General features: G+C 40.6%; 1 protein-coding gene and 1 pseudogene across 1 annotated transcript in view; both read left to right on the forward strand.

Moving 5' to 3' along the window:
- The window catches only part of LOC126875169 (SET domain-containing protein SmydA-8-like), a 166257-nt gene that overhangs the window by 34709 nt on the left and 104037 nt on the right, over positions 1-27511 (forward strand). The window lies entirely within an intron of this gene.
- Positions 4403-4521, forward strand: LOC126875293 (5S ribosomal RNA; annotated as a pseudogene).

The following is a 27511-nucleotide window of genomic DNA, read 5'->3' on the forward strand; positions in this document are numbered from 1 at the left end:
ATTTTGAATATGTAGTAAAAAATAAACTATCTTTATTTTCACAATGTGGTATATAAAATAAAGTATTTTATCTTTGTATTGTAAATAGTGTTTAAAATGTTTCTTAACGATGAAAATAGATTAAGCAGAAGAAGGTTAATATCAGGATGCAAGAAACCAAAATATTTAGAAATTAAATTCATGTTGTTTTTAACCCTGCCGCCGGGTCTCCGGGTCTCTTTGTTCTTACTGCTCTCCTTTCTTTCTCTAAGAACTTCTGTATTCTTTTGAACGTATAGAGCAAAATTTTATCTGACTCTTGAAACCGACATATTTGAGAAAAAAAAACGCGCGATCATAGCAAAATTTAGGGAACGCACTGATACAAAATTATATTATAAGACGGTAATATGACCCGCGTAGGAAAGCTGCAAAAGAAATAGCAGAGAGTGTTATAAATACATTGGAACATTTCAAAGAGAAAATAAGAGTTTGTAGAAATTTCACTAATGCCAAGATTTTCTTTGCGATAATAGAATGTACCGGTTCTTTGCAATGAAAGTTATTATGAAGGATACAGTAACGTACCGCTACATTTCCCCGGTCCTTAGTTAGAAGATAAAATAAAGAAAAACGAATCTTTGTATGCAAAGGTAACTTTCTTCTTCAAACTCTTACCGAATAATTTAGTTAAATGGAAGACCTCAGCAGGGTTAAGTGTGGGTATTCGCAAGTAACAAGCATTGTAAAAAGTTTTCATCACTCTGATTACTTCTTTATGGGCAAACATGCAATCCGTTTCTTTTTTTTTTTCATTTATTTAATTTGTACTTTACAATTTGGCTTGGACGCGTTGCCGTTGTTTCGATCATTCGCGGAGAGACGCGATCGCGAGATATCACGTCAACGAGAGTTGTAAGTTCTCGTTACGATTAAACAATCGACGCCACGAACTGATCGATTCCCTTATTTCGATTATGATAATAAGGGTAGTTCAATGAAATTTCACAGAATTAACACAACTAAATTAATGTTTATTGCAACAACTTATTAACTAGAAAGATATAAATGGAACAACAAAAAGAAATGTGACTGCGTAATGCGCGATATAAGATATGTGTTGACTGTTTGGCTTCTCGAAACGTTCTGATTTTTTCTGGAAGGCGACCCCCACTACCTTCGGATCACGCCACATTCTTTTACGCCAGATAAAATAACGGCCACGAATCGACGTTTCTGGAGGTCGCCCTGCTTAATGAACCATGCGCTTGCCACTACAATGTTTGTTTTGCCGGGCAGCCGCGACGATCCGTCTGCGACATTATAGTGCCGCGACCGACAGTTAAGAATATGATCTATGGCAAGCCGCATGGCGTAACAGCCGTTCTTTCCTTGTATTTTTTTTTTTCCTTTTTTTGAGTACTTGCCGATTTCTTCTTTGACCATTGGTATTTTTAGGTCTTGCGTATATCCTCGTTTCTGATATTCCATGGGGCGTTGACTACTGTTCTGAGTATTTTCTAGAAGCGATTCTGGTTTAGTTACCTTATTATCCTGGTTCTGGATATTTTCAATTTACTTTCTATGCTGAGTTTACAGTTTCGACTAGTTAGCCAGTACGTCTGTCTCCTTTTTATCCGTATTTTGTCTATAATTGATTTGGTATATGTTGCTTTCATGTAAGTTATGAGTCCAAGTGGAGTCTTAGTATTTAACTTGCTTTGTTTGTGTTATGTGCGTGCCATTCAATCGGATATTAGGTGGTTTCCGCTTTCGTATTGTAAATGTAATGTGGTTAAATTGACTGGGGTTTGCTTTTATCTTGCAGTCATTTTTCTATTTTTCTGATAAGTTCTGGTAGTAATATGACTGCTGTTTCTGGATTAGAGTGTTTGTGTTACGTCGAAAGCACGGGGAGTAGTGAAATTAAGAAATCACTGTTCATTTCCTCGCGTCGTTCGAATGATTTCGCTTAAGTTTAAACGTTTCACGAGCAAGGTAAGAAAAATTCAGACGTTTATTATGTGGATTCAACAGAGTGGCGGTTAAGAATGTTGGGACAGAGTGTGATATAACGACTCTCGATTGACGACTCTTGACTCTTCGGTGGCTAACCGAGGATCAACGGCTGCGGTGCCGAAGAAATACTCTGTGGTGTTTAACGGTATATTTATTAACAATGCTCGCTTTCGACTCTTTACGTACAACTCTCAATTCCGACTGACGATTCTCTGCCCTCGGTTACAACTCAACTGTTTTCTTGATCCGTTTCTTTTCTTTTTGTCATCCGTTAATATCCCTACTACGCACACGTTCGTTACGCGTCCGCCACCGTTGCCATTGTCACGTAAAATTGATACTTGGGTTTGAAGAGAAAAGAAAGCTGAGTCGCGTAACCCAACTGTTACGTCGCGTAACCCTCTACCTAGCCGAGGCCACACGCCGCGGGCAATATGGCAACCAGATGTCTTCGGATACTCGCAGCGTATCTTCCATGGTTTCAAGGACCTTCCATAAATCACATAGATTTCCTAGAAAAGGTCCTTCAAACTAAACAAACATCTGTTTCCGAAGAATTTCCAAAGACTATTGTCTACCACGGCGAAAAAGGGAAAGTTAGTTTTTGTCACGTACGCTGCAACTTTCCTCCCACTAACCACTTTCTCTCGAGGGCGGTTAAGACCCTTCGTCCAACCAATTAACGACGAAGCCTACTCCCTCACTCTCCTAACTCAAATCGTCACGAACAAATCCGATGGTCCCGTGCGCTAGACACACCCATCCTTAGCTCTCCTCCGAGACAGCATCGTCTCGCAAGAGTACTGTTTTTGCATCCTTCGAACGATCAACATCCTTCCACCGGGTATACACACCCGTAGATCAGTCACTCACTCATCTCGTACATACGCACCAGCGTAACTATTCTCGTTATAAGTTGTGGAATAAACGGTGAAATATAACTTACTACTGTGTCATATTCATTCAACCACCTCTGTTATCCTAACCGAAACAGGGGAACGACTACTTCGCGGCGTCGATTCACCGAATCGTAGCGAGAATTTACGCCTCTCGCTGACGCGTTTTCCTCGCGACCGCGTCTCTCCGCGAACGGTCGTAACACCAACTATTAATTTTCTTTTATCGAACTATATTATAATTTTGGCACTTATAATAATAGAATAACACTGAACCGTAAAAAGGGTGTTGTACAAGAACAGCAATTAGAACAAGGACTGCCCGAGCTGGGTGAAGCCTCGGTTTATATACGTTTTGGTTTGAGGATGTTGAGAGGGGCTCGGTGTAGGTTATGATGTAGAAACGTGTCCGAAGGTCGGGGGTCGATGTCTTGTCTCTGATGTAGGTTGAGATGTGATTGATGTCACACCATCTACGCCTTCTTCCAAATATTCGGCGGAAGAACCGTACGGATATCGATAGCTCATTAGGCCTGTCGGCATTTGCGCTTCGGTGATACCGTTGGAAAGTTTTGTTGTCGAGTGCCGCGAAGCCCTATTCAAGTTTTCCGACCCTTTCTGCTTCTCAGCATTTGCGCTTTATCGCCGACATTGTCTGTATGTCGGCGATCTTTCCGCGTTACTATAATAGACATCAAAGAAGCCGTTCTACAGTGTCACCTGACTGGTACAGTGTCACGTAAAATTTATGATAAAAAAGGAGTAACTTAACTTGACCGTGTTTTTATAATTTTATAATTTTGTTTTTATAATTTATAATTTTATTCGCGAAAATGATTAAGTATAATATTACAATGAAGTTCAAATCACGGCCAAACTGTACACAAGACTGGACTCAAAACTAAAAAAGACTCTTCTTGGTGGAATGCTTGCGATTTTTATAGGTTGCGTTTGTTGGTGTTGAGGGGCAAGGGGCGGCGGATCCTAATTGCCCTACGTAATGGGGAAAATGTAACGTTGGGCCATGTGAAAAGGTCAAGTCAGGTAGTATGGAATGACGTGGATTTGGATATGGTCGTTGTCACGACAGCCGTGTCGTCCGTGAATGTTGGTATTTTGCTGTTGGTAGTTATACGCAATCCAGTGAAACTAAATAGTTTCAAAATTGAAGTAGGCGAGAAAATTAGAGTATTATGATGGTGCAGGTCGAAAGGGCCTGATTTCCTATACAAAAATAAGTCGAGGATGAAGTGACAATTTTTGACACAGGACTTGGTTTTCCAGAAAATCAATTATGAAGTTCGGTCCACTTGACTCCGCTACTTTTTAAGTATACGCGTATCTACATGACGGAACTTCACAATTCATTGTTTGGGAAACGAAGCCAGGAAAAATTTTATAAATCTGTATGCACGTCTAAAAATACCATTTATCCTCATACATACACGTGTGTTTTCTTAAATATTTTGTCTATTCGATAACATGAAATAACAAAACTGATCACTAAAACTAACGCTCACACCGCGTTGAAAGTACTCGGTCTCGTCTGATCACGAAAGTCAAGCAGCGCTGGGCACGGTTAGTGCTTAAACGGGTGACCGCTCTGGAACTCCGTGTGGTGTTGGCTCTTCTTACTTTTCTTAACACTTAGCCATCCGAACCATCGGATCTCTCCTCTGTGAAGAACATCGCTGAGTGACCGAACGCGGGGAGATCTCCCTTTTTGATTTTAGCGACGCATTTTCTTTGTTGTTGTTGTTGTTGTTGTAATTATCAGTTATTGTTTACCTGGAATTGTTTCCAATTAATTGCGACTCTTTTTCCGCTTTTATAAAGTGCAATATGTAATAAAATACACCAATTTAGTGGTCTTAAAATTAATTAAATAGTTACACTATCAGTTATGACTAAGTAAAGTTATAGTCGAACAATACCACACTGTAAAAAAATATTAAAATGCATTATGAATTTTCAACTTCACTTTCAAGTCGTTTCATTTATCTTTAGTCATCTTTAATGTTTTTAATTTTACCTATATCTCCTTATACTTTTAATTTGATGTTTTGTATAAACAATATGTGAAATCGTTAAACAAAATCATTACCGCAAAATATAATTGACCACTTAAATAATTTTTAGACTTCTTTGTTTTTCAAGTATTAGCGAATATAAGTCCTCCTTACTTGGAAAAATGCACGGTGGACAGCGTATAGGTTAGCCTGTGCGAGCGCGGTTGGCTAAGTGTTAATAAGCTGTATAGTCGTATACATCGAGAAAATATCTTTTTAGCATCAAACGATTATCACCATACGTTGTATCATTCTCGCATACACGTTTACTTATACAGGGTGGTTGGTAATTGGTGGTACAAGCGGAAAGGGGGTGATTCTACGCGAAAAAAGAAGTCGAAAATATAGGATAAAAATGTTTCGTTTGAGGCTTTGTTTTCGAGAAAATCGACTTTGAATTTTCGCTCGGTACGTGCGTACTTTAGCACAACTTGTTATAACGGATCTCACTGTAGATCGTTGTCTCGATGGAAAAATTAAAGAAAAAAAAAAAAAATTGTATTCTATATTTTCGACTTATTTTTTCGCGTCGAATCACCCCCTTTCCGCTTGTACCACCAATTACCAACCACCCTGTATATTGCTTTGTTTATATTTTCCGATAATGTTATATGTATTCAATATTCGAAATTGGAGAATGTACAAGTATTATACATACGCATGTCGTTTGAAAGAATGCAAAGATACATGTGCCGAAAATTGTGACACAAACCGAAGGACGATGATTCCCTGTGCGTGGCGAAAATGAAGTCGAAAATGTAAAATGACATTTTCCGCTTTGTTTTCGCGAAAATCAATTATGAAATTGCCCCTACTTAACTTCGCACTCCATTTTCTTGAAAACGATGCCGGACAAGATTTTACATATCTTTCTTATCCTCCTACATAATTGTACGTTGTAAATATTTTTTATTCAAAAATATTAAATAACAAAATTGATTGCTTCAACTAACGCTCATACCGAGCTGAATGCATTCTCTTTCTCGTCAGAGTGCTGTGAACCCCCAGCAGGTCCTATCTCACTGGCAAAAAATACCAGGCGTAAGACTTGTTAGTGAGTTTGCCAATTTATGCAGTGATATTCAATAACGAAAAGTGATAAATAATGCTCACTAGAAAAACAATCAAGAAAATAAGAGAAGGAAGAAGGTAGATAGAATGAAAGAAGCAACCAAAAGAATAATATAGCATAAGTGGATCAAGAACTTTCTTGGCAACACAAGCTTTGGCACCCAAAGGACGCGGAAACTCAACCATTCGCCAAACCTGATGAAGGGGAACAACAGGGCAGAGAGTAGCCAGGAAAGTGTAAGCAAAGAGGAAAGTACAACAGGAGACGCGGACCGCCGAAAAAACGAAACCATAAATTCAGCCGATAGCTCCCCATTATCAGCAATACGAACGGAAAATGGGTTCAGCGTATTGCAATCACAATCCAGCTTATCTCAGACACAGCAACACCCTCAAATAATAACAATAAAAGAATCCACAATAATAAGGAAAAAGAACGAAAACCTACGAAATAAAGCAAATAGGCATACGGTCTCTCAGGAGAGGAAATCACAAGTCTGAGAGAGAATAATAAATGGACCGAGAAATGTATCATAACCAACGACACCCTCAACGTCCCTGGCGCAGCCCAGCGAAATGGACAACGCAGTGGGCCCATCTCCAGCGACAACGCTGCCGAGAAGCCAGACACAACCCGGACAGGCCACTAGCCTCTGCAAGGAAGAACGCAGACACCACTGTCCCTACAAATAGAGACAACCCGCTCCCAATAAACATCATCCTCCAAGACACGAAGGGCACGGTAAAACTCGTTGAAGAGGCTCTAAACACAGTCATTCCACTTTAAACGAATACACGCAGATAAACACGTGCTATTCCTACGAAATATACTAGACTAACAAAATGAAAGACATCCTAATTGCAACTAAGACAGCGATTACGCATATATATTCAAATCAGGGAAGTACCACACGATCGTATTAAAGGGTCTAAACAATAGCTTCTCCGAGACAGAGATACTCGCAGAGTTGCAAGCACTACAGATGTCCGACGTCCAATTGATAAAAGTTTGGCGCTTCTCAACAAAAAGATCCATAGAGAACAATGTATTGCTCCCAATTTACATAATCCAAGAATTCCCACAAAGCAATATTAGTAACCTACTAAAAATGAACCGCATAAATTACTTTAGCGTAAAATGGGAAAAAGTCAGAAAAAATGACATAACGCAATGTCACAAATGTAAACTGCATGGAGCCGCACGGACCAAACGAGTGCAAAATAAAAAAAGTAGACGCGGTAAATAAAGACGAAGTATACTGCGTGAACTGTAAAAACTACGGATATCCTGCGTTGTATAAAGGATGCCCAAAATTCGTTGAACTTTGCAAAAAAACTTTGCAAAAATATCAACAAATGCAAGGAATCAAAAACAAACGCGTTGCTCAAATAAGCCGCAAATTCATTCCGTAATTAAAGTTCTCAGACATATTACGACAAGGAATAAGCCGAAACCAAGTCTCCGAAAACCAACCACATCTAACAAATTTATTACCGCGCGTAATGCAAAATCCAAATCCAATTAAAACCATACCCCAATTGGACATAATAAACTTATCGAGGTCTTCAAAAAAAGCATGTTCAAAGCCCTAAATGAACAACAAACACAATTAAACGAACTAAAACAATCATTAAAAACGCAGGAAGAATGGATTGACTCTTGCCCAAAAGGAGTCTCATACCTAGACATATGCTTTGGAGACACACAATTACAATTCCTTTGTCAATTACAATTCCTCCAATTTATGGGCAACTAACCCGCTCAAAACTATAGACTACGATTGCGACCATAGCGCTCTCGTATTCCAGATAAGCAAAAATACATCTGACTTCCTAACCCTAGAAATACAGAGTGACGAACCCAGGTGTAAGTACAAAGAAATAAACTAAAAAAAAATTACAAAATCAGCTGGAAAGAACTGCGATCTAAATATCCACAACAATGTCAATCTAACAAAGAGGCAAATCGACTCACTTATAGACGAAATAGAAAAACATATACAAACCCTTCTTCAAGAATCCGTACCAAACTTAAAAGAAAAAAATTCTTGCGAGTCCTATATCAATAATAAAATTAAAAAACTGCAACGAGACAAAAGCTACATTCTATTCAAATTAAACAATCTAAAATACAACTATTCTTACGACAAAAGAGTAAACTTAGAATTCCTAAAGTAGCTGCTATAATGCTAATAAAATCCCAACTGAAACAAGAATTCGCAAACTCTATAAATCAACACTGGGCAAACAAAATAAAAAATATCTCTAAAAAGGACTGATAGCATGCCCCACAGAGGAATCAAGTTTTTACATCCAAAGATCCAAACTCTGTCCCATCTCTCAAATTGCCTTCAGACGAGAACGATTCCATTCAGCGCGGCATGAGCGTTAGCCGAAATAAATGATATTCTTATTTGCTTTTAATGTACAAAAATAGAATATGTGAAAAAATATAAAGGTGTGCAAAAATGTGATATATGGTATTAGTCGCGTAATACTAAATCATTTCTATTTTTCCATGTTTCGACTATAGATTATTAAAAATAGATTATTAAGGAAAGTAAAAAGGATTGGAAAAACAAAAAGGTCAACACCACGCGGAGTTCCCAAGCTGTCACCCATTTAAGTACTTTCTTCATCCTAACTTTCGTTATCGGACGAGAAGGAGTTTTTTTTTATAACGTTTGTTGACCAGTAGATGAGTATTACGTTTGTATGTTGTTAACAATAAACAATGGACTTCGGTTGTGGGGTGGCTTAGGCAAAAGTACCGATACGTGATCGGTTCTCGTTTTCTTGCGCGACGGAGAGAGTTTGATGATCCACAGACTGCCGTATGTTGGCGGTGAATTGTCCGATGCAATCAAGGTGCTGGAATTGTCGCGGCGAACATTTATCAGGATTTTGATTGAACGCATAAGTAAGGGGTTTATGGTCCGTGAAAATTATGAAATTTCTTCCTTCTATGGCGTGTCAAAATCGCTTGACCGCGGTGTACATGGCAAGTAGTTTGCGATCGTACGCGCTATACTTTCGCGGCGCGGAGTTTAAAGGTTTGGTAAGGAAACTCAACGGCTGCCAAGCGTCGTTGACGCGTTGCTGCAGGGCCGCTCCTAATGCATAGTCGGATGCGTCTATCGCGAGGCTAATGGGCGCGCCAGGTATCGGATGCGCTAACATCGTGGCGTTAACGAGGACGCGTTTCGACTCGTAGAAGCAAGCTTCGAATTGCTCCGACCACTCGATGGGCGCGTTGCCCTTTTTCGCGCCTTTTAACAGGTCGTTGAGTGGCTTAAGTGTTTTTGCGGCCCCCGGTATGAAACTTCGGTAGTAGACGAAATCGAGCCCACGTGTGATTTCGTCGACGAATCGCTGACATGTTTGCGCGGCGTTCCGAAATCCAAATATCATGTTTGTTGCTTCGAAAAGTCCGAAAGGCGCTGTTATCGCGGTTTTTTCTATGTCCTCGGACGCTATCGGAATTTGGTGGTAAGCGCGGACTAGATCGATTTTTAAAAGATTCGCTTACCATGCAGATGTTGCGCGAAGTCTTCGATATGTGGCGGTGAGTACCTGTCGGGTACGGTGCGGGCGTTCAATGCACGGTAGTCGCCACATGGTCGCAGGTTTCCATCCTTTTTCGGCACTACGTGCAGGGGTGATGCCCACTGGCTTTTCGATGGTCGCATCACGCCTTGCTCGATCATGTGTTCGAATTCCGCCTTTACGAGGCTACGTGGTTTGTTGTAGACGGGTGGGCCGGGTGTGGTTTCGATGTGGTGCACCACACCGTGTCGAATCCTCTCTCTTCCGAAGATCGGTGGGCGGGTGAGGACCGGAAATTCTGCCAAGAATTGGTGGAATGATGATTCGCCGATGACGGTCTTAACGGACACATCGTCTGTTGTGGCGGTGTATCCCCTTGATGACATCTGGGTTGTCGTGTCGATAAGCCTTTTGTTTCGCGGGTCCACGAGCAACCCGTAGTGACTTAGAAAATCCATTCCGATGATGGGCGTTTTGACGTCCGCTACGGTAAAATTCCACTTGAATGTTTTGCGTAGGGACAGGTTTAGGTTGATCGCGACGATTAACTTAACGGTCGGATTTGGACCTCGCAGGAAACATAGCCGAAACACGCTGGGCGACGAACGTGTTAATTGCCATCGTTCTAAAGGAACCGAATGATTGAAGCTGGTCGTTGAATGGTAGAGCTACAATGTATCGCTGTGTGCGTCGGATGTGGGCTTGGAAGTGTTCTTCGCATCGTCGATCTGCCTCTGAGATGTGATTGATCGAGGGTCCTTCGTCGATTTCCCAAAACCGCGCGAGCTCTGCTTGTAGAGCCGTCGTGGATGCGTGAAATGTGTTTGTCGCGGTTTGGGAAGTTGGACTCCCCCCGGTTACCCAACCGAATCGCGTTTTCTGCAAACGCAATTCAGGCTCGTCTGGCTGAGTTAGGTTGATTTGTCCAACACACATCGAGGCGAGTATTGAACCTAAGCTTAGTACGATATCGATCAGGGCTGATAAATGAAATCGTGGATCGGCCAATTTGAGATTTCTGGGTATCTCAAGTGTCGAACGATCGATAGGTTCACTTGGAATTAAGGTTGAAATGGTCGGGATAACACGGAACGTTAATGTTCGTTCGTATGCGTCGTCAATGGAAGTGATCGTGGCCGTGATGTATCGCCTAGAAGTCGTTGTCAGGTGTCTAGAGCCCCAATTGGGACCGAACATTTGTTTTGCTTTATTTAATGCGATTTTACCAATCTTTCGGTAATGAAATTCATACTGGATCCGGTGTCGAGCAGCGCTGGACAACGGATTGGTTGATGTTTATCATTCAAAACGTTGATTTGCGCAGTGATGACTATATCATTGGATAATGATTCGGATGTTACTGGTCTAGTATGTTCGGTCGTCAACGGATTTGTCGATTGTCGACGTCATTGGTTATGTGCTCGTCTGTCATTGGAAGATGGGCTTAGAGACGAGGCTGTTCGCGGTGTCTCCCATCTGTGGTTTGCTGTGTGTCTTCTGTGGCAAGTGGGCGATGAATAGGGTGGCAAAGAAAGTTTTGTGGGTCGACTGTTTGATGGAGAGGATTTTGGACTGGGCGTGCTGGAACGAATCTCTTTTTGATCTGAGGTGGAATGGTGTAATAGGTACTGAAGTACACTAGGTTATATTTAACCAATAACGTTTATTAAACCAGGTAACAACAAATGACAATTAGCAGTTAACATCGGTTGATACTTAACGCCGATAAATAATAGCGTCGTTCGGTCGATTTCTCGATAATAGCGTACCCGTTCTCTTTCGTCTTTCGCGTCTCGCGGCTCGTGGTCGAATGTGCTTATTTTTCCGACCGAACTGATTCTTTTCTTCGTTGCCCATCGATATCCCCACTGGCGTGCGTTCATTATAAGTGCCGCCGTGGCTGGCGCGTGTATGCCCTTCCGAGAAATTCGGCGGAAGGAGCGTGAAGATATCGATGACAGATTGAGTACGTCGTGTTGCGTTTTGACGGCGTAGCGTAGCGCTTTGTATCACGGAGCCGTTGGAAAGTTCCATAGTCCTTGTCGCCACAGATCATTGATCTTAACTCGCAGTTTTATCAGTGGTTCGTACTTCTCCGGGCATTTTAGATTTTTTCATTCTCATCTAGTGTTCTTGCTTTCTCATTTTCTGATGTAAATAGTTCTAGTGGATTTACCTGTTTGGGTTTCTTTTGAGCATTTCTGTTTCTGTTTCTACATAATTCCACTGGGTGGAATCGGTCCGGGAAGTTCAGTGCTTCACAGATCGTGCACGGTTGTTTCTTGGATGGTGGGTTTGCATTTTTGTCCAGGTTTAGCTTTCTTGTGTTTCTTTCCTTTTTCTCTGGTCTTCATATTGTCCCAAAATTCCCATTAGGTCATTTGTTGATTGTACACTTTCTCGATTTTATCTTCGATATCGATAGGTAATCCAATGACAATCAAATGTATCCTCACGTCTTCATCCATTTTCCTCTTTACTTCCAATATTAGTCGTTCTTTCTCTAAGGCATATTTAATGAACGAACCTGAAAGGTATTTGAAGTTGTAAGCGTATCGTATTGCAGACCAACCTTTATTGTTAAAGGTTTTGAGAAATGCATCTTTCCAGTCTTCCCAATTGTGTCTTCAGCCTTCAGCAGATTTGTTTGGTACCATTTTGCTGCTGTTTTCTCTAAATACTTTTTTTAAACCTTTGACTTTCTCCTCATCATTTTTTATTTTATATTTTCTGCATTCTTCTTCATACTCTGATATCCAGTCTGTGGCTTCTTGAGTTCCATCAAATTATTTTATACTATTGTTTCTTCTATTTCACGCTTATCTCGTTTTTGGAGAGTTTCTAGAAGTGTTTCCATGTCCACACTGGACTTCTCAGTTTCCGTCTTTATTTTCCTTGTGTTTAACATTTCTATACTGGCCTACCTTGGTTAGACTGTTTGCGGTTCTTCACTCTTGCTGAACTGAATAATTGCTGATGGTAGCGTTTTGCTTGATATTCCCGGGGGGAAATGTAGCATACTTCGTCTTCTGGTCTTCTTATAGATTCTATACTCTCTATCTTCTCCCCTTTTGCGTTCTCGTTCATGACGATACGTAAGTTAACTTTCAGCGGCATGGCGTAGCGGAAATCGATTTATAAGGTTCAATTCTAGGATAATTCAGGGATCGATTCTGAAAATCAAGTTTATTGTGAAAATACTTAAATGAAATACAGGAGTAAACAACGATTAATAATTAACAACAATTAATAACAGTAATAATTAAATAAACAACAACCAATTAATAACAGTAAATAATAAATAGCAAGTTCTGTGCAATGTCTACCTGAAAATCGAGAATCGATTTTCAACGTCCTGAGCTACCGATTTTTCTCCGTCAATCCTCAATGTTTTAAATAATTACTCTTTCTTCTGTGATCTTGTCTATCTCCGATGTTGATCTCTGTCCGTCCGTTTGGGAAATGCGTGTCTCTCAAAATGGCTCTCCATGAAACAAAGAAAGCCGTTCTGTCCGTGAAACAAAAGAAGTCGTGCTGTCCGTAAAACAGAGAAAGTCCCTTTGTTTATCCGCATTTGAACTCTTAGAGAGTTTACGTAAGTATTTCAAAATTCTCAATGCATATTTATAGTGGGTCTCGTGGTAACTGTTTTGAAATCGACTTAAATAGTTTACACTATAGCTAACGTCTAATCTTGTTCCAGTACTAATATATAATAAAACTCCTGTGAGATTTCTATATCTTATATCGTCCGAGGCTGATTGTGCGGGTGCTAAACTTAAGTTTTGTTCCATTGGTGTAAAATATAGTTTACTATTTTCTATATTATATTGTTTCGCTAATAACTCTATATAACTACTTTGATCTAATTTTATCTCACACTTCTTATAATCGTATTCAATGTTTATTCCTATGTAAATCTTTGCTTCACCTAAGTCCTTCATCCCAAATTTGTTTGACAATGTGTTTTTAATTTCATCGATTTTTCTTTTCTTTTTTTTCCACATGTTAATAAGTTGTCTACGAATAGAATTAAGTATATAACATCATCGCTCTCATACTTCATATACAGACAATAATCATTCTCACTTCTTTGAAATCCTAGTTTTTTCATATACTTTACATACTTTCCCGCTTTTATCGTCGTAACCTACAGGTTGTTTTACAAATACTTCCGATTTTATAGTTCCGTTTAGGAAAACTGTTTCTACATCCATTTGCGTAATTGTCAAACCATATTGACAGCAATAAGATAGTAATAACTTCAACGTTTGCATTTTTGCCACTGGAGAGTATAAATTTTCCAGTACTTCCTTTTGTTGGAAGCCTCGAACAACTAGTTGCGCTTTCTTACGATTATCAGATTTATTCGTATATACCCATTTCAAGTCTAATACTTTTTTGTCTTTTGGTTTCTCTACTAATTTCCAGGTCTTATTTTTGATTAAACTATTCATTTCTCGATCCATTGCTTCTTTCCATGAACCGCTCGCCTCTCCACTTAAAGCTTCTTCATAGGTTTGAGGACTGTCTGCGCTAACTACATTCACATAAATGAAATATGAGCTAGTTTGGCCATATCTTTCAGATTTCTTTCTCTCCCGTCCTGACCTTTTCAAATTATTTTCTGTGTCCTCAAGTTTTCTTTCTGATTCGTTACTTAAATTTCTCTCCTCTTTTATTGCAATCTGCTCGACCTTTTCCTCATTTATTTCATTTTCATGAATTTCGTTTGAATCCGAATGTTGGTCAAAATCCTTTTCTCTTTCATTGTCTGATTCATCTTCTCCTTGAAATCCTACTAAATTATCATCTTCACCTATAAATTCTACGTGTCTTGCAATGATAATTTTATTATTAACTAGGATCCTGTATCAAATGTTTTCATAACCTACAAGTATCCTAGTGTCTGCTTTTTTGTCCCATTTCGAATTTCTTTTAATTTCACGTATTCTTACGAAAATTACTTCCGTACAATCTTCAATTATTTATATTCGGTTTCCTTTTAAAAAATATTTCAAATGGTGTTTTATTTTCATATGTGTTCGTAATGGTTCTATTTTTTAAGTACGCCGCGGCTCTAACTATTCCCGGCCAATATTTAATATTCAGCTTTGAATCATGTAATAAGCATCTAGCGGAATTCATGATTGTTCTATTGTAGCGCTCAGCTGTTCCATTTAACTCGTGAACATAAGGTGGGCATGGTTCTAGGACAATTCCCTTTTCCCTAATTAGATTGTACATGTTTTTCTTCATATATTCTTTTCCATTATCGCATCTTAATCTCTTTATCTTCTTACCAGTAAGATTTTCAATTTTGTTTATATAATGAAGGAAACAATTGTAAACTTCATCGTTTGATTTCAAAGTATAAATCAATGCGCATTTAATGTAGTCGTCTATAAATGTTAAGAAATATTTAGATCCATCAAACCCGGTATTTTTATCAAGTTCATTTAAATCGGTATGTGCTAATTCTAAAATCTCGTGTGCTCTACTACGGTTATTTTGAAAGGGTAAATTGTGTATTTTATTTTCGATACGTGTATCACATTCTAATTGTACTTGCTCAAAATTTCCTGGCATTCCCTCAATTAATTTTTTTAATTAATTAAGGTTTACATGCCCTAAAATTCTGTGAAATTTTTCCTTATTTGTCATTTTTCCTGCATTTTTAGCGTGACATTCTTGCCTTTCAATGCAACTACTTATTTTATATGTCGGGGTAGCGTTGTGGATAGGGTTGTGGGTGTTTGCTGGATCTTCATTGAAATTGGCCATCGTTACGGTATAACAAAAGTACGGTTTATTAACACAAGTATGGATAACACAGATTTGACAATCTACCACAACGATTAGGCGCTCGCGATACTAGTGACAATGGTCTCAGGTTCGATAACGAATCCGCGGTCAACGGGATGATAGATGAACGTTCTCACAAAATCTAAGCCTGAACAATTATTGATCGTAAAGGCGTTACTCTTTAGTCGATGAGATCGCGAGGGAGAATGAATTTCCGTATCGATGATGCCACAGAGGAAAACTATATGGGGTGTGCCTAAAGGCGCGAGATCCTCGGATTTGTCGAGAAAAGCCTTCGTTCTGAACATGTACTGCGGACACGCATCGACATCTGGCAATCATCTTACTCGAAGAATAGGGTCTTTGTGTCGTGCGCCACGGGACAGAAACTGTTGGAAAGTTTACTGCCGAGTGCCGCCACAAATATTTCTTTTAAGGAGAGCTGTGGAATTACTCCATACCTTTGTTAGACAAAGCGTTCATCTCTTGACCGCGGCTACGTTAGGCGACAGACTGTCGCCTCGAACCAAAGCTCGCTATCGCTAATCTCGAACAATTACAATCGGATTGAATAACTACAATTGTTTAATTACAGCTATCGTAGACTCTAGATTACAATGTTGCGGGATTATCCAAAATTCCAGAGGCTCCGGTGTTCTTTCATCTCCGACACGGCCATCCTGACTATCATACGTCCTCGTGTGTAGCTAAAAATATTGAGTTTTTCCAAAATTAGGCTCGACGTAACTGATATTATTTACCATTCCATTAAATGTCCCAATAAGTCAAGGGTCCATTTCAACAGTGAAACTTCGTTCGGAGGTGTGACAAGCAAGGAAATGAAAGAGGACTAAAATTAGTAGCGTTACGATTTGTGTTCAAAGTGTTAGTTGCATTCTGTGAGTTATCAGTCAGATCGTAATGACAGGACAGGATTCATTTTCGATTTCACACACGGATGAATCTCAGTTTGTTGGATCATATTACTAAGTTGGGGTGTATTACAAAGGCGCGGGACATATTACGAAGGCGCGGGACATATTACGAGGGCGCGGGACATATTACGAGGGCACGGGACATTACGAGGGCGCGGGACATATTACGAGGGAGCGGGACATATTACGAGGGAGCGGGACATATTACGAGGGCGCGGGACATATTATGAGGGCGCGGGACATATTACGAGGGCGCGGGACATATTACGAAGGCGCAGGGCACCGCAATGGGTGTATTAATACAATCACAACGAGATGTTAATGATTCTCTGAGATCCGTGTACTCACATCGTTACTATCACCGGCGTTGTCATCGGCGCCGACGTCCAACTCAGCAGGAACGCAGCTTTCTGGCATTTTTCTCAGTCTGTCGTGTCTGTCCTTATATGATCGTTTGCCGTCTAAGGTTTTTAAAGTACATCTACCTCCTTCCAAAATCTCTGCTATTATGAATGGACCCCTGAATTTCGGATCTAACTTCGTCTGGTTTCTTTCCTCGTTTTTGCGTAATACAAAATCACCAAGGTTAAACCTAACTATTTTAGCTTTATTTTTGTCGAACCTATCTTTATCGTATTTGCAGCTAGCGTCTATATTCTTTATCGCCTGCTGTCTTACATGGGAGATATCTACTTCTCTTTCTTCGATATTGTCGGGTAGGGATAAGCCGTAGGGTCTTGCTGTTTTACCGATTAGTGGTTCTAATGGGCTCGACTTAGTCACGCGGTTGGCAGTGCAATTTAAAACCAGTTGTATTTCCCCGATCGCGTCTTGCCAAGACCGCCCGGTCGTTTCTATTGTTGTGAACATATTTTTTAGCGTACCCATAATACGCTCTACCTGTCCATTGGCCCTACTAGCACCGGTTGCTATTAAGTGGAGTTTAATATGTTTTTCTTGACAAAAATTTTGAAATTCCTTGCCCGTAAAACATCTTCTTTGATCCGCTATTACCCGGCAGGGACTGCCGAATAAAAATATAGCCGACTTAAGTGCTTTAATGGTGTTAAGGGAATCTATTTTACGGGTATGGTGTAGGTATATGAATTTGGTAAAAGCGTCAACCAAAACAATGACGTACTACTCTTTCAAGTCATTCTTACCCGTTAACTTGCCCGTTATGTCCATGCGAACCGTATGCCCCAGGGTATGCTGGTCTTAGGTATGGGATGTAGTTCGGCTTGTATTTTGCCCGAACTAGCCTTTGAAACTCGACAAGCATGACGGTTTTCAACGAATTTACGAACATATTTCGCCATTTCTTCGAACCAGTAATACTCGTACAATTTCTCAAGCGTTTTATCCCATCCCAAGTGCATAATTGATAACGGACATTATGACATTGAACATGGTAATTGTACATGGTTGATAACGGACCACCTAAAACCTCTTGGGACAATGGGCAAGCAGAGAGTTCTGCCTTTCCTTTGTATCTTACGGTACAGGGTGCCGGATCGTAGTTCGTAAGTATTCGCGATATCGTCCGCAAGCTCATCGTTTCGCAACTTACTGGCGATTTCTGTAATTTGGGGATCGCGACGTTGTTCCGTTAATAGCCAATCTTCGGAGATTTCGGCCAGATTGATTTCTCTCTCTGTAGCTTTGCTGATCGTACGGCGATCCAAGTCTACGGGGTTTCGCGAAAAGAAGTCTACGTGGGCCATTCGTTTACATTTCCGGTACATAATGTCAAAGGTAAAGGTTTGTAAGTAAGCCCACCACCTGTAAACCATATCATTTAAATGTACTTTATTGCTGGATGCCTTCAAGGAATTGTAATCAGTGACGACAAGAAATTCTCGTCCGTGTAGATAATGAAGGAAATGTTTGACGGCGTTTACAATCGCTAACGTTTCTAGTTCATAGGAATGATATCTAGATTCCGCAGGGCTAGTCCTTTTACTGTAATATTCCACTACTCTATTTTTACCTTCAACCTTATGCATTAAAATAGCCCCATATCCCTCAGAACTAGCGTCGGTATGTAGTTCTATCGGGTAGTTGGAGTCGAATATCATTAACACCGGCGCTTCGGGCAGGACGGAGATTACCTTTTGCCTTATTTTTTCATGTCTATCCGCCCAAGCTATGCTTTTATTACCGGAAGTAAGTGCGTACAAAGGTTTCATTATCTGTGAGAATTTAGGGACGAATTTTCGGAAGTAAGAGGCTAAACCTATGAATTGCCTGAGCTGTGTGACGGTCGTTGGCGCAGGTAAAGAACTCAAGGCGTGTATTTTACCTGGGTTGGGACGAACTTCTCCGTCACGAATTACATATCCCAAATAGAGTACCGAGGTCTTTAGAAAAAAACATTTTGAAAAGTTGAAAGAGAATCCGGCTTTTACGAGGGTATCTAATACGGTGTTCAATCTTCCTAGGGCTTGATCTATCGAGTCAGCAATAATTAGGACGTCATCCAAGTAAACAACAACGTATGAATACGCGACGTCGCCTAAGGCATTGAGAATGGCCCTCTGAAAAATGGACGGTGCATTTTTCAATCCGAACGGCATAGTTATGTACTCGTATTGTCCGTCGGGTGTAACGAACGCAGTATACTCTGTCGAATTAGGATGAATGGGAATCTGTGAAACCCGCTGGCCATGACCAGGCTAAGAAAGTATGTCGCGTTTCGTAATCTTGCGATTTGATCAGCAATAAGGGGTAAGGGATACCGATCCACGACCGTATTTTTATTTGGCGCTCGGAAATCTACACACAATCTATCTGAGCCGTCCTTCTTTTTCACGAGTAACATAGGGCTCGCGAACGGCGAATTTCTAGGCCTTACAATTTTTGCTCTAATTAGTTCACTTATTCTCTCGCGCACTATTTTCCGCTCTTCCTCGCTAAGTCTGTAAGGGCTTCTTTGTACGGTGACGTTAGGGTCAATTAGACGTATTTCTAACTGGCCCGTACTTACGCGAGCACGCGGGAAACCCGTAATGAACGAATCTTTGAATTTTTCGAGAACAGAAATTAATCGATCTTTGTCGTTATCAACTACATCAGTGTCGACCTCGTTAGTGTTGACCGCATCTTCCGCGATTTTACTACAGGCGTTAACCATTTTTGTCTTACAAATATCGTCGCAGTTTCGTGTAATATAATATAATTTCGTGTAAAATTTCACGACCAATCATGATATCGTATTTTAAGTTGCTATTCGCAAGGACGTGAAAAGTTATCTTCAATGTAAAACCGTTAATACATACGGTGGACAAAATCTGAGATGTACTTTTAATACAAGTATTTCCTATTCCTCGCAGTACTACTACGTGTGTCGTTCTTTTGCCAGAAAATTTCGAGGCTGCGGATTCTTTAATTAACGAACATTCGGCTCCAGTATCGAAATAGAATGGGAACGACTCACCCAGCTGACTTAATCTACTGGTTGGGGCTTGCACCACGCAGGCATCGACACGATGTTCGTCCTCGGAACGATGTTTTCCTTCTCGCAGCAACGGGCAATGAGGCGCGATGTGTCCCTTCTTATGGCATTTAAAACATGATACTTTTGACGATGTGGCCGGTCGGCTTTTTCTCTGGGCGTCGGGAGTTCTTCCTCGGTTCCAACTTCATCCTCTTGCGGCACTCCATTATTTTATGTCCGCGGGTACCACAGTAAAGGCATCTCACCTGGTGGCCCAATAGCTTACGTCGTTTGGCTTCGGGTTCCGCCGGTGAATTTCCTGGCGAAGATGTCGGCTCCTTCTCGTAACAGAAGGGTCTCATTTCGTTCCGAAATTGGTCATCCGTCTTGATGTCACTCTTGAGAGCCAATCGTTTAAAACGTTGGAACGTTTAATCGTTTAAAACGTAACATTTCAATGGAATTTTATCTCCGATAGCGGTGGATGGGCATAGGTTTCTAATGTGACACGCAGTGTTCACAGCTTCTCCCCACAGGTAGTCGAGGAGCCCCGACTGGATGAGCAAACACCTAGACATCTCAACCAGGGCCCTATTTGCTCGTTCTGAAACTCCATGTTGTTCGGGGTTCCTTGGGACGGTCTTTCTGAGCAGAATGCCTTTCTCCCTCAGTTAGCTCTCAAAATTTGCCCCTGTATACTCACCTCCATTGTCGGTATGGAGAACACTTATTTTGGACTGATGTAGAGCCCCCACTTCCATCTAGTATTCCTTGAAGCACTCAAATACTTCGCTCTTTCTGCTGATGATCCTAACGTACATGAAACAAGAGAAATCATCGATGAAAGTCACAAAATAGTTACCTCCACCTAATGACTTGCGCTGAACTCTGCCACTGACATCGCTGTGAACGATTTCCAAAGGACGTTGACACATATGATGAGCTGTCTTCGGGAATGGCAGCTTTGTCATTTTTCCCTTCACACAGACTCCATATAGTTCATCGTGTTTCTTGGAGTCCTCCTTCACGCTTCTTCACAGTCTCCAGGTTTTCCACGGAGACATATGCAAAAAAGATAATAAACACAATTAAGGGGGTATTCTAGCCTAGAAATTTGAAAAGATCGAAAAAAATTTTTTCATATTACCAAGGTATAGACATTCAAGAATATGCCCTTAAGGATTTTTCGTGTTTCAAGGGCGGACGACCGAGAGTATGCGAGTCGAAAAGCGAGTGTGTTGCGAGAGTCAGAGCTAATTGAGTCGTTAGAGGTTTCGAGTCGTCGAAGAGTAGAGTCGTGAGAATTGATAGAGTTGTTAGAGAGAGAGTGTGTGTGTTAGATTCGTTGTGACGAGAGTGATCAAATAACTGTAAAGTTATTTGATATAGATACGAGTATTGCATTTAGTTCCGTTAAATAAATATCGTTCTCTGTCCAATTTATATCTGTATATTCAGTTTAATATTAATAAATTGTAAGTAATCGAAAAAAAATTTCTATCCTTATTTTTCGATATTACACTACTGTTGCTCTCTTCATCCTGTCTTGTATGTGCTTTTCGTCCCCGCCATTTTTCTGCAGAATGTATCCCAAGTATCTTGTCTCCTCCACTTCTTCTATTTCTTGTCCGCCCCATCTCCATGTCCTTTGTCTCCTTTTGTTCTTTCTCCTTTGAATGCTATTACTTTTGTCTTCTCAGTGTACAGCTCTAGCTCTGCGTTCTTCAGCAATGCTTCGAATCTCTTCATCATTTCCTTTAGTTCCTCTTCCCTGTCCGCTATCAGCACGATGTCGTCTGCATATGAGAGTGGCCACACTTTCCTATTTCCTACCACTATGCCTCCTGCTTGTCCTTTTCTTAACTCCTCTTCTAGCCCTGCCACGTATACATTGAATAATGTCGGGCTCAACGGGCACTCTTGCCTCACTCCCTTCACTGTCCAGAACTCTCTTGTCTCTTGGTTACCTATCCTCGCGATGTTCCTTGTGTCTTCATATACTTCTCTAACTCTCCTGGTTAGCTTCTCATTGATCCCCATTTTCCTCATTCTTTCCACCAACTTTCCTCTGTCTACCCTGTCGAACGCCGCTTTCAGGTCGGCGAAGCACGCGAACAGCTTCCCTTTTCCTCTGCTTACTTGCTTGTCCAGTATGTGTTTCAGCACATACACCGCATCCATCGCTCCTCTTTCTCTCCTGAACCCGAGCTGACTCTCTCCTACTTTGTTTTCGGTCTCCGCTTTCAGCCTCTCGTCCAGGATCCCTGCGTATATCTTGTAGGCCGTGTTCATCAGCGTAATTCCCCTGTAGCTCTTTACGTCTTCCTTTTCTCCCCTCTTGTAGATCGGGTATATTACGCCTCTCCTCCAGTCCTCGGCCATTCCTCCTCCGTTCCAAATTCTTCTTAGCACTTCCCATAGCGCCTCTCCCATTTCCTTCGGTGCGTATTTCCATACCCCATTTTCCAGTCCAGTTCTCTCCTTCAGGTTTCTTATCTGTCGTATAACCTCTTCCCTCTCTATGTTGTCTTCTCTCTCCTCCTCTGCCCCCTCCTCTGCTCTCTGTTCTTCCATCCTTCTGTCCTCTTTGGTTTCTTTGCCTTCTAGCAATTCCATGAAGTGAATTCTCCACTCTTCCGCGCTTATTTTCTCGTCTATACTTTCTCTTCTCCTTCTGAATTTGTTTATGTATCTCCATGCCTCTTGCTCCGTGTTGATGATGTTGATTTTCTCCATTTCCTCCTCTTCGTGCTTCTCCTTTCTTTGTTTGCACCATTGTTTGAAAGTCTTCTTCTCCTCTAAGTACTCTTCTCTGCTGCATTTTCCTTTTCTGAACCTCGTCAGCTTCTTTCTCGCTCCTCTTTTCCTCTCTTTCCACTCTTTGTCGTACCACGCCCTCTCCCCCATGCCCCATTTCCTTGTCTTCTCTTTCTTCTTTGGTATTGTCTCGTTAATCTTGTTTTTGATTTCGGCCCAGTGAGTTCCTCTACTGTACCTCCCTTGTATGCCCAGTCTTTGCATTCTTCTAAGTATTTTTCCACGCTTTTGGTTGTCCATTCTCTTCTCTCTCTTTCTTTTTCTTCCTTTTCTTTGTTTCTTTGCAGATCCGGTCCCCCAATTTCTACTTCCAATGGCATGTGGCCCGACTCTGTTCTCTTTCCGACTTTCATGTCGATTATCTCCTCTGTCGCCTCCTGGTTGCCAATTACATAGTCTATTACCGTGTTCCCCCTCTCCCCCACATATGTCCACTCTTCTCCTTCTTTGTCTCGAGCATTTATTATTGACCAACCTCTTTCGTCCAGGTGCCCTAGGAGCGTCCTTCCCTCCGTGTTTACTGTCTTGTCTTTTGATCTCCTACTTTTTTCTTTTCCTAGATCTTCGTCTATCGGGCCTCCCTCTTCTCCTGTTCTTGCGTTCCAGTCTCCTCCAATAATCGTTACTTCCTCTTCTCTATCCTCTATACTTTCCCCTAAGTCCTTCCATGTCTCGTTTGTGTCTCGGCTGTAAACCACCACGATTCTGTAGGTCTTCTCTTTGTACCTTATTTTCCTTTCTACTATGTCGTCGCTTATTTCCTTGTATTCTATTTCTCTCAGATTCTTATTTATGCCTGTTAGTATGCCCCCTTTCGCCCTTCCCTTCTTCTTCTCTTTCCTTCCTGCCCTGCATTTCCAGTCGTATTCCTTGGGCAGTCTATACTTTACCCCTTCCCATTTGCTTTCCTCTGTCCATGTTTCCGTGAGTCCGATTACGTCAAATGACTTCAGATATTCCCATACCTCTTTGTCCTTGTTCAATATCCCTGCTATGTTCCAGAAGCACAATTTCAACCCCTTTGTGTCCCCCTCCCCCCTTTCTTTCTCCTTATCTCAATCTTTCGCCTCTCTCTTTCTTTCTTCTTCTAGCTTCTCCTCGCTTTCGTTCCACCTGTACCATCTATCTTCTATTTTCAACTTCTTGTACTTGTATTTTTACGTACTCCCCCTTTACCCTTTTTGCTCTCGCTATTCTTCTTAACTTTTGTTGAATTTCTCTTTCCTTCTTCGTTAGGTCGTTATCTATGTATATCCCCTTCCCCAATTTGCTTTTCTCTCTCATTGCCCTCGTCTTCTCCTCCCACGATTTCAACGTTGCGATTATTATTGTGTTCTTTACTCCCACCCTTACCTTCTGAGTCCTCTCCAGCTCTACCTCTACTCTCATATTTTTCTTTAAGAATTCTGCCACTGTCCCGTTATCGCTTTCCTCCCCCCATTCCGCGCCCTTTATTACGATGTTCCTCTTTCTTCTTTCCCTTTCTATCCTGTCCTGCTCCTCCTCAAACCTCCTGATTCTGCCCTCCAATTCTTTCATCTCTCCTTTCCATCTTTCCCACTCACTGTCCCATCTTTTTCTTTCTGTCTCCCTCTCTTTCCTCCATCTCTCTCTCTTCGTCTCTCTCCTTTTCCCATCTTTTCCTCTCTTCTTCCCTCTCCTTCTTCCACCTTTCCCTCTCCTTTTCTCGATCCTTTTCCCATCTTTCTCTCTCCTCCTTCCTATCCCTCCTCGTCTCCTCTACTAGCTCTACCAACACCTCTAACCCCCTTTCAATTTTCTCCATCCTCACGTCCCATGCTTCTTTGCCGCCCTCTCTCTGTACTGCCTCCTTCTCTGTCACGCTGTACCTTTCCAGCGTGTTTCTGCGATCTTCCTTCTCTCTCGCCTGGTTCGTTATCCTCGGTCTGCCTCTTGTCGCCATCTGTCTTCTTCCTGGCTAATTAGTTTTGTACTTTCGTCAACCTAACCTCTTCTTTCCTATCTTTATGTTTCACCTTTCTCCTGTCTTATTGCCACTTTTTCTGCTTTTTCTTTTTGTCCCCTCTTCGTGTTTTCACCCTTTTCTTTCTCTTTTTCTTTCCCCTTTGTCTTGCTCCTCCTTTTCCTCTTCACTTTACACTTTTTCACCGCGCTCACTACTCACGTGTTACCTTCGCCTGCGTCCAAACCGGAAGCCGACATAGAAGATATATTAAGCCAAATAGGAGATGCGAAGTTCTTCTCAGCACTTGACCTATCATCCGGTTTTCATCAAATCCCTATGGACGAAAACTCAAAGAAATACATTGCTCTCTCAACACCTCAAGGACATTTCCAATTTAACAGAATGCCTTTTGGACTCAAGAACGCACCAGCAACATTTCAAAGAATGATGGATACGGCATTACGCGGATTAGTTAATAAACATTGCTTTGTATATTTAGACGACATTATTATATTTGGAAGCACTATTCAAAAACATAATGAAAACTTAGCCATAGTATTACAAAGACTAAGAGAATTAGGACTAAAAATCCAACCAGACAAATGTGAATTTCTAAAACCAGAACTCGAATATTTAGGACACATAGTAACATCAGAAGGGGTAAAACCTAATCCTAAGAAAATAGAAGCAGTCGAAAATTTTAGAATTCCTAAAAACCTTACCAAAGTCAAATCATTCTTAGGACTAGTGGGATACTACCGGAAATTTATACGTAACTTCTCTAAAATAGTCAAACTCCTGACGGACCTAAACAAAAAAGACACTAACTTCCACTGGACGAACAAACAACGGAACAGTTTCGATACACTCAAACGGTATTTGAAGAAGGAGCGCCCAAAACAAACGATAGCTTCACTAATCTGTTAGACAAACTCGAGCGAGCATCAAAGGTAATAGATAATTTACAAGACTATAAGACCACGATCTATAAAATAGGCGACGAGATAAAAACTCTTAGTTTCGAACATAGAATAAAAAATATACAGTATTGGGTGCTAACCACGCTCCAGATATTAGGGTACATAGCATCAGGCATGCTAGATATATACGGATAAAACAAGATAGGAGTATTCAAATGTATACCGAATAGTTTATGTATCAATTTATTTTGCTGCAGAAATGAAACCGTAATCAACAGCCATAATGGGACATCCCCACCAGCACCAAGCTCCCCGGTCGCAACATCCGACATCTATATCCCGACCAACTCATACCACCTCGAAGAAGAACAGGAATCAGCTGTGATTTTCAAGCCACGCCGAGTCCGATTCCACGAAAGTCTTCTGAAGAAAACTTGAGGGACCAAGTTCAATCTAAGAAGGGGGGAATGTCACAGATGAAATCCGACTAAACAAAACGATAGGATAGCGAAATTCCAAGCGCCTTGGCATGAGTGACTACCGGGGTAGCATCCGGTCACTCTACCCGTTCTCAGAAATATATGATCGAAGCCTTTTCCCACTCCCACGAATAAAAGAATTTAAATACTCCCCCTAAAATCATCCAAGTCAGTCTTGAACAGTCACGCCTAGAGCTCGGAAGTGTATTGTAAACCAGAAAAAAATAAAGTTCCTTTTTTTCTTAAGTTTCTTTCTATTTTACGTGACAACCACCATGGCATTCAACGTGTTAATATAAACATACATTTTATTATTGTTTTTTACAGTCTACAGCATATTACTTAATTTGTTATATTATTTGTTATTAAATAGGTTTTGGAGTTTGATATTTATTGATTCACACAGATTCAGCTTTTACGTTCTGTATTTCACCACCATGTACAGCCATATAAACACACCAGATACACTCAGATGATTAACACGTGGCGGACGCCAAAACAAAAGAGCGTCGTTAGAAGTCGTACCAACTTTGTATGTAGGAACTAGTAATCACACCAACCTAATATTTTCTTCAACATTATTATAGTAATAGTTGTTTATACTAATGAAAAAATGTACACAGTAAAGTTGTAATATTACATCAATTTTGTTTTAATTTGCCTATACCAGAACACGAGTGGTCTGAATTGACACCGTGCGAATCGCGGTTGCTACGTTCAATAGGAATGTTATGTTACTATGCCAGAGATCACGAATGTACATCCATATACATGTATATGTATATGTATATGAATGTGCATCTCTCAAACGGCGAAATTGGATTTGGAAACAATTTCTCTTTGCTAATTTAAAGATAACCGAATATAGTTCGCAAATATAAAATGGTTTAAGCATAATGTTACTGGGGACACTATTTTAGCTCCGCGTTGTTTTCTCCATTTCCAAATTTATATGCTTTTGCTTAGTTATAGATTTCGAAAGTATTACACTGTCTGTTTTTGTACTGCAACTGCATTTATTGGGACTCTACTAACGCTTTAATTTCAGCAGCGACGGAAGAGAAAGTTTCTTCAGTTGCCTCTCGCAAAGCGCGTGTTACATATTCCTCCGTAACGTTCTCGTATGCCTCTTTGGCTGTAACATACATAAAGAGAAATGATAATTATTTATCCTGGTTTAAAGTTACAAAGAGATATTCCAATTAATAACCAATATTCAATTAATAAACATGTCTAATCATCCATTTGCACATTAATAACAAAAGCGTCAAAAATAAACAAATACGGCGCTTTATTTTTTCATGCGATAATTATGTAATTAATGATATAGACAGTTTGCTATTTCGTCATACTGAATATTAAAAAAGTTAAACAATACTTTTACAGATAATTACAAACCTTCGTATTTCTAATGGGGATAAAATGTATCGATATCATCATACGTTATAACCCAATTATTCTCTCAAAAACTAGTATAAAAGTTCCATCGTAATCTACAGAACGTTTATGTTTCAAAGAAAAATGTAAAGTAAGTGATTATTGTCTGACTGTTTATTAACGCACATTAGAACCATAAATGTGGCGAATCAAATTTTTCAGCAATCAAATAACA

Source organism: Bombus huntii, chromosome 17 (genome assembly GCF_024542735.1).
Source record: "Bombus huntii isolate Logan2020A chromosome 17, iyBomHunt1.1, whole genome shotgun sequence".
NCBI classification, from domain to species: Eukaryota; Metazoa; Arthropoda; class Insecta; order Hymenoptera; family Apidae; genus Bombus; species Bombus huntii.